Source organism: Chlorocebus sabaeus, chromosome 29, assembly GCF_047675955.1.
Source record: "Chlorocebus sabaeus isolate Y175 chromosome 29, mChlSab1.0.hap1, whole genome shotgun sequence".
Lineage (NCBI taxonomy): Eukaryota > Metazoa > Chordata > Mammalia > Primates > Cercopithecidae > Chlorocebus > Chlorocebus sabaeus.
The window spans coordinates 8,697,267-8,707,830 of record NC_132932.1 but is presented as its reverse complement, the minus strand read 5'-3'; the positions used below and the strand labels follow the sequence as shown (position 1 = coordinate 8,707,830).

General features: G+C 34.6%; 1 long non-coding RNA gene across 1 annotated transcript; it reads right to left on the bottom strand.

Annotated features, from left to right (window-relative positions):
- Window positions 1-1,082: 1,082 nt before the first annotated feature.
- LOC119620340 (uncharacterized) lies at window positions 1,083-8,858 on the bottom strand. The gene is made up of 4 exons (XR_005236893.2): window positions 8,214-8,858; window positions 7,062-7,261; window positions 2,127-2,309; window positions 1,083-1,457 (listed from the first exon to the last, which is right to left on the bottom strand). It is a non-coding gene; the product is annotated as an uncharacterized lncRNA (long non-coding RNA).
- Window positions 8,859-10,564: the final 1,706 nt, after the last annotated feature.

Here is a 10,564-nt window from a genome sequence, read left to right as displayed (position 1 = left end):
GCTCAAATTTTAACCCATGTCTTTATCTTGTCACCTCACTAGTTAGATGTTGTCCCTGGTTAATATAAGATACTTATTCATCAAGGGCTACATTTAACACCTTGTAGCCAGTTAGATTTTTACCTATTTCATTGGATGGGTGTATGTGATTTGGAGGCTGATGTCAGAGGTTAGGGAACATATGTTTTGATGGAGGATCTTACTCCACCATCCTAAAAGTAGTAATTACTAATAATGTTTTTTAGTATACCATCAGTCTCCAAAGCTATTTTCAGGTGATAACCTGTCCTCATACTGAATCCTTGCTTTATGCAATTTTTCCATTTCATCTGATTTATTGAACGTGCTGCAGAAAAACTCCAGGAAAATAGTCTCAGCCATGGCCATTGCTAATTTCTAAAAGGACCAAAACCAGTACTTCATTGAATTGGTCTTTAATTGCTTGAACTTCATGTGTCAAGAGAAACCACCTTTTACTTGGGGAATAGTGCGTAAGAATTTCACCTGAGCTGACTTGGGTGAAATTCTTGACAATAGGTTTTGGATGGTGGCAAAGCTGTCAATCAAATCAGTTGTTTGGGGAAGTTAAAATGCCGGGTAAAGGAAAAAAAGACATATCATTTGAGCTTAGTTTGTAATCTGAAAGGTGCCAAACCATTTTCTCACTTCTTCATGATGCCTGCAGTACACTTGATTCTTTAAAACAGTGAAACCCAAAGTAACTACGAGATAACATTTCTTGCTAAATTACATCTTTGTGTATCTTTGCAATAAACACCTATTACCAAAGGCAATCTGTGTGTGTCTTTTCTATGGAACCTTAAAGATCCTGGCAATATATCTTGCATTTCCTACAGAGAATTATCCCCAAACATCCGTGTTAGTTTGTATGAGATGAAGTTTCCATTCTAACTACAAATGAGTTTGCATTGTTTAGGTTGTATAGCTAACTTATGGTTCCTTGACTCTCTTTTTTGAGAGGTTTTTTGTTTAATGTAATAGAAAATCCAATTATTATGTAAATATAAACGTAGTATAATTACCACAAACAAGTAGGCGAAACAATGAACTGATGGAGTTTCTGGAGTTAAAGGAACCTGTGATTTATGACAGTTTCTCAGGTATGATTGATACAGACAGTTCAGAGAAATGTTCTTAACCATTTCCCCCCAACATAATGTTAATGTTTTCACTTTTAGATCATCTAATATGATGCATATCAGTGAAGAAAAGTTGCTTTGGGAAAGAATATATCTCAAATTCATTTTTCTTCTTTTTCAGACTTATTAAAGACAAGAAGCTATAAACGTCATTATTTAAAATGCCTCCCTTTAAAATGTTTCCAGCAGATGTTTATGTAGAAAAAAATGCTGGATCTCTCTTGGCAAGACACAGAAGTGACATTTCTTGAGGGTTCTGGTTGAAAAATTTGTCTTTGGCTTCATGTCTTTAAACATCTGCAAAAACAAAATAATCTTTATTATAACTTGGAGAGAAGCAAAGTACATAGATCGCCAATCTTTGAAACACTCTTCAAGGGAGTGACAAAGAAAAAGATTCCAAAGTTCTTTTTCTTCAGTAGAATTTGTCTGTGACCTCGGAACTTCAGAGTCATAGTTATGTCATCATTAAACATTAATAACTTACTTAAATGAGGGAGAAGCTAGCAAACGCAAACTGAAAATTCCACTTCCTGCCTAAATTACTGATTTTCTACATTTTCTCTGTATGCATACTATCATTATAAGAATCCAAGCCCAACTGGGAAATGTGAGGTGCAATGAGAAAACAAAAGGGTAATAGACTAAATGAGAGAAACATGTGCCATGTTTTCTGATGGGTGTGAGGTTTTTTAAATTTTGAATTGATTTCTTCATTCCTTCTAAATTAAAATACTTTCAGCATCTAAGAGCTCAACTGAATTAAACTGGGCACCATCTGAAAAAGAACAGAACACAATGCTCAGATCTCAAAATGACTTGTTCTTTCTTACACAGTAACATTTTAAACAAATAATTCCAACTATCAAGAAGGTCTTTTTATTTTTATTTTTCCCATTCAGGTGTTACATTCAAAGTTTTGTGAAGGTACCATCCTGCCCTATACTTTTCCTCCTTTATTTTTACCTCCATGATTTTATCTAGAATGGGTTTTATGGATTGACAACCAACTGGTGTAACATTTCTCAACTGTACTGTCTGCTCCAAGGACTGTAAGCTGCTTTTTAGGTATGTTTGAGATCCAAGGTTTGTTATGAACATGATGTCCTCCTATACTCTTAGAGTAAAGGTTGCATCAGTTGCAGGGACCTAGAAATAAGAGTGAAAAGTCTGCTGGAACTCACAAATTGTTAGTACAAATTTTAGTTTGTGTATTTCTTTACTATCCTATTTAATTCTATTTGGGGAATTGGGAGGGAAATAGAGAATATGAATGATTCTTACTAAAATATGTGCCAAAATTAAACTTCTAATTTTTGATTCATTATTTCAGCAATTAATATTAGTGATAGAGTTTTCAGTACTTTGTTTAGAAATGTATGTGTGTGTTTTTTCAATGAAAAAGATTGCATTAAATTTATAAAAAAGAAAATATAAAAGTAAAATGTTCTTCTCTTATTAACCAGAGATAATTACTATTAATTATATAGCATACTTCCTTGTAGCTTTTTCATTACATATATATAATAAATGCCAAATTGGGATCATGCTACTTTTTAAATTTAAAATTATATAGAGTAACATTTCTGTGTCAGAAAATATTCCTTAAAACTTTCATTTATTTGTTGCATAAAACCCATTATACATTTATACATGTAAATTGGTAACATTTTTGCTCTTATAAGGATAACACTATATAATACACATCCTGCATATAAAGTTTGTAAGCATGCTGCTTATTTCAGGAAGGTAAATTTATAAAAATAGAGTTACTAAATCAAAATGCATGTATGTTCTTGGCTCTTGACCTTTGGACAATAGTTTCAAAAATTACTTTGAAGATATTTTCGATAATTTACACTTCCACATATAGATAAGACAACCATATCTGGACAAGTATTATCAAATAATTTTATGTATCATTGCCCTTTTGTTAGGAAATAAAAAAAATATTGCATTTTTTTAACCTGTTTCCTCTTTAGCCTACTGCTCAGTTGAAAATATATTCATTAAACAATTGTTTATTGGATACTTACAGCCCTTCATATACAAAGTTTCTGTAATATCTTTTGGCTATTCAGTTAGAATGTTGACAATTTTGTGCACTGGTTTTTAGTAACTCTCTAAATATAAATAAGATTATTGTTTTTGGTTTATTGTAAATATGTTTCCCATTTTGTCATTTGTATCATTTTTTTCTTGGGGTTATGTAAAATAATCAAATTTTATATATTAATATCTATCTATACTTTTTCCACTTGTTTTAGATTAGCAATTACGTCTCTACCCTGAGACTAAGTAACACAATTTCTCATAACTCTCAGGTTAGTGGAAGAATTACTCCATGTATCACTGTAATACAAATATTTAACTTACTTTGGAAATAATATTTGATGTTTGTAAGATGCATTTGAGAATAATAGGTCACTTTTCCATGTATTTGAAATGCTTTCACTATTATATTGCAGGTTGAAACACACACACACGTACACACACAACCAGATGGAAATACCTCTACTTTAGAGTCATAAACCCTTTTTAAAAAAATTCAAAATATATATTCCCTGATAACTTCTCATTTTAATTGTTGTGGTTTTACATTTTAATATATTGTAAAGTAAGTATGCTTCTATTACTGTACTTTTTCAAATGTCTTACTAGATTAAAATGATTTTACAAGTTTTAGAACACTCTATCAGAAATTTAATTAAACTTAGAAACTAATTTGAAATAATTTCTATCTTTTCCAATTATTATTCCCCTTCCAGGAACAACGGAATACAGGAACATTAGTAATATATGTATATGCATGTGTATTTATATACATATATATGCATGTGTATTTACATACATATATATCACTTATTAAAGCTTCTTTTGTCTCTCTTTGTAAGGTTCCATGACTTAATCATCTTTACATATACTTCAACTTAGGTTAGCTCTAAGTATCTTATGTGTTTCAGACTCCTATGGAAGCTTACATTATTTTTCTAATTCTTTGGATTTGTATTGATAATTTATACAAAAGACATTGATTTTTCTCTACTTAGTAATTATCCTGTTGCTTTACAAAATGCTGTTAGCTCTTAGTGTTTCAGTTGACTTCCAAAGAATCGTTAGGTACATTATCAAATTATTTTCAAATCATGAGAGCGTTTTTTGTCTCTTTCTGCTATAACTTATAAACATTTCTACTTAATATATTAGCATATTGACTAGAAGTTATGAAACATTCAATAATTAACACGTAGTATGTATTATAGTTATGTTTCCAATTGATGGAAATTTTTAAAAATTTCATCCATTTAGCAGGTTACATTGGCTGATATTTCTATGCATTTATGTTAAGAAGGTTATGTTTTTCTTAAAGTAGTAGGTTTTGAATAGGAGTTTCATTTATCTGTGTTATCTTTTTGCTTTCTCTCATTTTACTTATTTGTTATTATAAGTTGATGATAAAGTCTATGAATTTTGGTTTCCGTTGAGGTTCTCATAGCTTTTGTTTGGTCTTTATGTATATATGTGTTTACCCATATGAAGCCTCTTAAATATTCCTGGGATCACTACTGTTTATTTTCAAGGATGATTATTTTAAAATATTATTATTATTGAATAGTTTTAGTGTTTGAAAAATCTATATTAACATCTTGCTCTTTCCTTGTTAGTTTGTAACCTTGAATCATTTATTTAATATTGCTAACATTTAGTTTTCTTCTGTAAAATAGGAATAATAATGATATCTACTAACAGGTGGATGTAAAGATTATCTGAGATAAAGCATTCTTAACCCATTGTCTGTCATATAACAAGAACACAATAAATAATGTAACAACGATAGTGGTAATTGTAGGAGAATTAGTATTTTTCTTAGAATTTTTGTAGTTTACTCTTAAAAGATATAATAATTCATACTTGTCTTTTCATGTCATCCCCTCAGGTTTTCAGAACAAGATTGTGCTAGCTTCAGGAAACGGATTTTGAATTTCTCCATATTTGATATAGACAACTTAAATGGTGTGAAAATTATATATTCCATGAAAGTCTAAAATAATTCATGGTTCTAGGACCTATATTTTATAAAATTTGAAAATATCTTTTAAATTTGTTTTATGTCTATTGATCTTTTCCGATTGTTCAATACCTTCTTAATCCCTTCTTTACTCAGCTTTTCAGTTCCCCAGACTCAGTATCACAGCCTTTCTCTCAATTAATTTTGCTTGTCTATGCTTTAAGCCTTGTCTCTTTGATTGGCTTTATAGGTTAAAAACTCTTTTTTTTTTTTTTTTTGAGACGGAGTCTCGCTCTGTCGCCCAGGCCGGAGTGCAGTGGCCGGATCTCAGCTCGCTGCAAGCTCCGCCTCCCGGGTTCACGTCATTCTCCTGCCTCAGCCTCCCGAGCAGCTGGGACTGCAGGCGCCCACCACCTCGCCCGGCTAGTTTTTTTTTTTTTTTTTTTTTTTTTGTATTTTTTAGTAGAGATGAGGTTTCACTGGGTTAGCCAGGATGGTCTCGATCTCCTGACTCGTGATCCGCCCGCCTCGGCCTCCCAAAGTGCTGGGATTACAGGCTTGAGCCGCCGCGCCCGGCCAAAACTCTTTTATTGATTGATCAGTGACTTATATATTTATATTTGGTTTTGATTATATTTTCTTTTTCTTTACTGCCCTCCTCTTTTTTGTTTTTCTCCTTAATATTTTTGTAATATTTGATATTATTTTTCTTTTTGAAAAATAAAAGCATTTATTGCTATGCTTTATCCTAGAGTATGGCTTTGGTCATATCCCATAATTATAATTTCTCAAATCCTTCTAGCTATGAAGCTGCTTTGAGTCTTATCTTCTTGATGATTTTTGGAAGGTAAATCATTTGGGATCGTGAGGAACAGAGGAGCCAAACCACTATTGAGAAGATTGCTGTTCACCCTTTTGACAACCACACAAGCCACAGGTGATACTCTCAGGTAGTTTAGCCTGTAAGGAGAGTATTTGTGGATCACAGATTTAAACATACAGTTAGAATTTTGACTTTCCCCTCTCTTGTCTATGTCTCTTCTTACTCAGGAATTAATTACAAATTACAATAGGTTTTTAGGGGTGTAGGACTGAATGATACCTAGTTTCTGACCTTAGGAAGCTCCCAGCCCAGTGGAAGAAACATACAAGCAAACCCTTTGGAATGATCTTTATCCATAGATGGTGTATTAGTTTCCCTTTGCGGCTGTAACAAATTACCACAGATTTAGTGGCTTAAAACAACACAAATTTATCATCTTAGAGTTCTGGATGTCAGAAGTCAAACCTGTCTCACAGGTTAAAACCAAGGTGATAGAGGTCTGTGTTCCTTTCTGGAGACTCTAAACCTAATCTGTTACCTTGCCTTTTCCAGATTCTAAAGCCTGCCTACATTCCTTCCCTGTGGCCCCTTCCTCCATCTTCAAATCTAGCAGTTCTGGGAAAATCTTTCTTATGATGCATTTCTCTGGTTCCAACTCCTCTGCCTCCCCTTTCACCATTTAAGGACGCTCTTATTAAATTAGACTCACCCAGAAAATCCAGGATGATCTTCTCATTTTAACATCAGCTGATTAGCAACCTTGCTTCTATCTGCTACCTGAATTCTCATAGCCATGTAACGTAACACATTCACAAGTTTTGGAGAAGAAGACACGTACTTCTTTGGAGTGACAGAGGGACTAGCTACTACACATTGGAAGAATCAAGTATTCAATATGAGGTTATTGACACAAGGAAGAACACACACAAGAATTTTATGTGAATTTTATAGGAATGAGCAGGAGTTAATGTGGTAAAGAGAGCATGAAAGAACGTTTCAATCCCAGGGAACAGTGTGAACAAAGGAATGAAGTGAAGAAAGGAAATCAGGTCTGGGTTACCTGACTTACTGCTGAGTGATTTTACAGCTTGGAAGTAACACTTCTCTGGTAGCAAGGTTCTCCAGAAGTGTGTGGTTGTGAGCTCACAGTTTTGTCATTGGTTCTGTTTAGGGTCCATTATTGCATGTCATTCATTCTCTGCTTTCCTCCAGATGGGAAGTTCTCAATTAGTGTTACAATGGGATGGGACCCATATATTGGAAATAAAGCTATATAGGAAAATGTTGGAGATTGCATTCATGTACAGATTTGGCAGTGTCTGTCAACTCAGTAATGGCTAACATGTCATACATACACTTGGCAAAGAGTGATGACAGCAAATAACAAGTACAAAAGAAGTCATTGAGGTGGTCATAAAAGGACACACACAAATGTATGCAGATGTTTAGTAAGCACTCATGACAAAACAATGTATAATTTGCAGAAATATTTTCAAATCTAGGCAACCCCTCTATGTTTCACTGTCACTGATGCATGTTAAGCAACTCTCATTTACATGTGAACTCCACAGTGCCCATAATCTTCAACTTGATTTGTAAGATTGTAATACCCATCAGCACTCTTACTCTAATCTAAGAAATTCTGGAAATGAAGAGTAAATAGGCAATATAAAGTCTATCTGAATATTTAGAGAAGGAAGAAGTACTTCATTTGTTGCATTAGAAGTAATGCGACAATTAATTAACCCAGGCAATAGGAATTTCTCTTGCATACCACTTCTACCTCTTCTGGGTGACAAGAACCCACTGTTCTTTTCAGGAAATGTATTTGACGTTTATTTCAGGTATAAACATATGTGAAATAAATAACTTATTTATTTACTATGATGTGTAAACATATGTTTATTCCTGGAATAAAAGTCAAATGGCTTTGGGAGGCTGAGGCGGGCAGATCACAAGGTCAGGAGTTTGAGACCAGCCTGGCCAATATGGTGAAACCCCATCTCTGCTAAAAATATAAAACATAGCCAGACGTGTTGACACACGCCTGCTACTCAGGAGGCTGAGGCAGAAGAATCGCTTGAACCTGGGGTCGGAGGTTGCAGTGAGCTGAGATCACACCACTGCACTTCAGCATAGGTGACGGAGTGAGACTTGGTTTCAAAAAAAAAAAAATGTCAAATGGCACTGGAGACATAAGACTGAGCCCTGGGGGAACAACCTTCTTGTTATCTCAGACTGTTCCTGAAGTTTTGCTCCTTATTTTCATGTGACCACCATTCTCTTCATTCAGTATTACGTTACCTTCTCCTGGTATCCTCATGACTCCTCACCCATTGAAGTTTGTTCTAACTTCCTATCTGTAACCAACTTCAAAGTGTCCACCATGTGGGGATTTCCTTCTTCACTTCCATTATTCCAGCCACTTGCATGGGGACAGCAATAGTCTCTCCTTGGTGTTAGCCAGCAGGACTCTGTCAAGCTCAACTAAATTCCGAATGTCCCCACATAAAATAAAAATTTCTGGCATTTCTTTGATCTTTTGCCATATTCCCTGTTTTTGGTAATCAACTGTGTTTAACAATTTGCTTAACCACATGATAAACGTAAAAACGTTGTTGCCCTTTTAATGTTATGTTACTGCATATAATAACTCAAAAGGAAGAAATCTGTGGTGTTTAAAATTTCTTTTGTAAAACTTCCATACAACGATACTTTTAAAACTTGACAAAGAAACCTAGCTCTCGTTTTTGCTTGCTCCAGCCTTCCTTTCTTCTTCCCTCTTGTCCCCATTTTTAAGGGCCCATTGTGCTCCAAGCATTGTGCTCCAAGTAGTCTGATTAAGGATATGTTCAAGTTGGTAAGTATAGAACGTTGTTGTCAAGGTTCTGTTCTTTGAATTTTTATGACGCAGAACTTAGAGACCAAGAAAGTCAAAGAAGAAAGGGACTGAAGAATGTCAAGGAAATGACCTAGCACTAGAAGCCATAAAATAATGACAGTTTCAAGGGGAAGAATAGAAAGAGGAATCATGTGGAGAGGAAGAAGGTGGGGCGTTAAGGAGAGAATTTGATAAGGAACGACTTGAAAAAGGATGTGCTAGAGTAACTCTGGGATCAAAGAAACATGAACAGCCAGGAAAAGGAGATTTTTTTTTTTTTTAAATGTTTCCAAGTACTTCATAATCTGATCCCCTGTGAGTAAAATAAGGAGTTTCTTTTTAATTAGGTTGTCTGTTAAACTTTGTCTTTTGCACATGCCATAGCTCTGAGACTGACTATATAGATTTATGAATACAGAGAAAATATAACTAAAACAAAATATCTGGCCAGTCTACACATACTGCCTGTTAGATTTTATAATTCTATTTGAATAAATACATTTAGAACAAATAATATGATTTTATCATCATTAATTTCTTGAAATAGTTTCAGGATCCAAACTTTCGTTTAGTATTTTTAATACTTATAAATTTTGTTTGTCCCGTAGTATGTAAGTATGTACAACAGGTTTTCTGAGTTTCATTTTCCCCACTTTGGGCCTGTTGGGTGTGTGCGTGCGTGTGTGTGTGTGTGTGTGTGTGTGACTGTGGTCTCAGAATCAAGAACTAGCTTGAGTATTTAACCAACTCAACATGCAAGGTTACGTGGTCTCAATTTTACTCATGATAACCTTACGACAAAGCAGTTTGTTTTGGCCCATTATAAACGTGTGTGTGTCAGCTCCCTTCTTAAGAGACCATGGTGTTAAAATTTAAATTTCACCCCCTCAGTGTCATTTTGCCTAAGGCTTCTTTGAAAAAACTAAAAACAAAAATATCTGGCTTCACCTCAGCCATTTACTTCTCTGCTTCTGCCCAACCCTGATCCCTGACTTTTTATTCTCAATTCTCACTTCCCTTTTCTGGTTATAGCCAACATGAATAGATCTGACGACTGAAATTCTTATGGGTAAAGGCTATGTGGACAAATACAAACTCATACACAATGGGTTCCAAGGTAAGTACGCCTGCAATCCTAGTGGGAGGCATTTCTCTGACCACGCTACTTTTGCTGCCTCTGCATGACAAACACCCATTGTTCATTTCAGGTAATTTATTTCTGCCCTGCATTAAAGATAGGTGTCTGCTCTGCTCAACCTAGGTGGGGCTCAACAATATCTCAGAGGGTGAGCACAACTTTCTTCACGGGGGCAGCTCCACACAGAAAACCGACAATGCACTTCCTGGGAAGAGGAGTGGAGAGCACTTTCATGAAAACAAATGTGCTTTTCAAAGGTGCAAAGGTCTGTAAGAGGGAGAAAGTAGATGGGGGGGTGATATTGAAGACAATGTATTTTTCTTTCATTGTCAATCATTTTGCACTGATGTTTCTCACTCACTGGATCAATGGCATTAATTGTTTCGGGAAGATGTCAAATGCCATCTAGGACAAAGAAGTCATTGCTCAGCTAGAATTTCAAATTAACATTTTTTTTAAGTTCATGATATTAAAAGCCTAGCTTTGTTGAATTAATAAACGATTTCTAAATTCCAAAGAACATCTTTCAACATATCCCTAGAGAAGCTCTGGG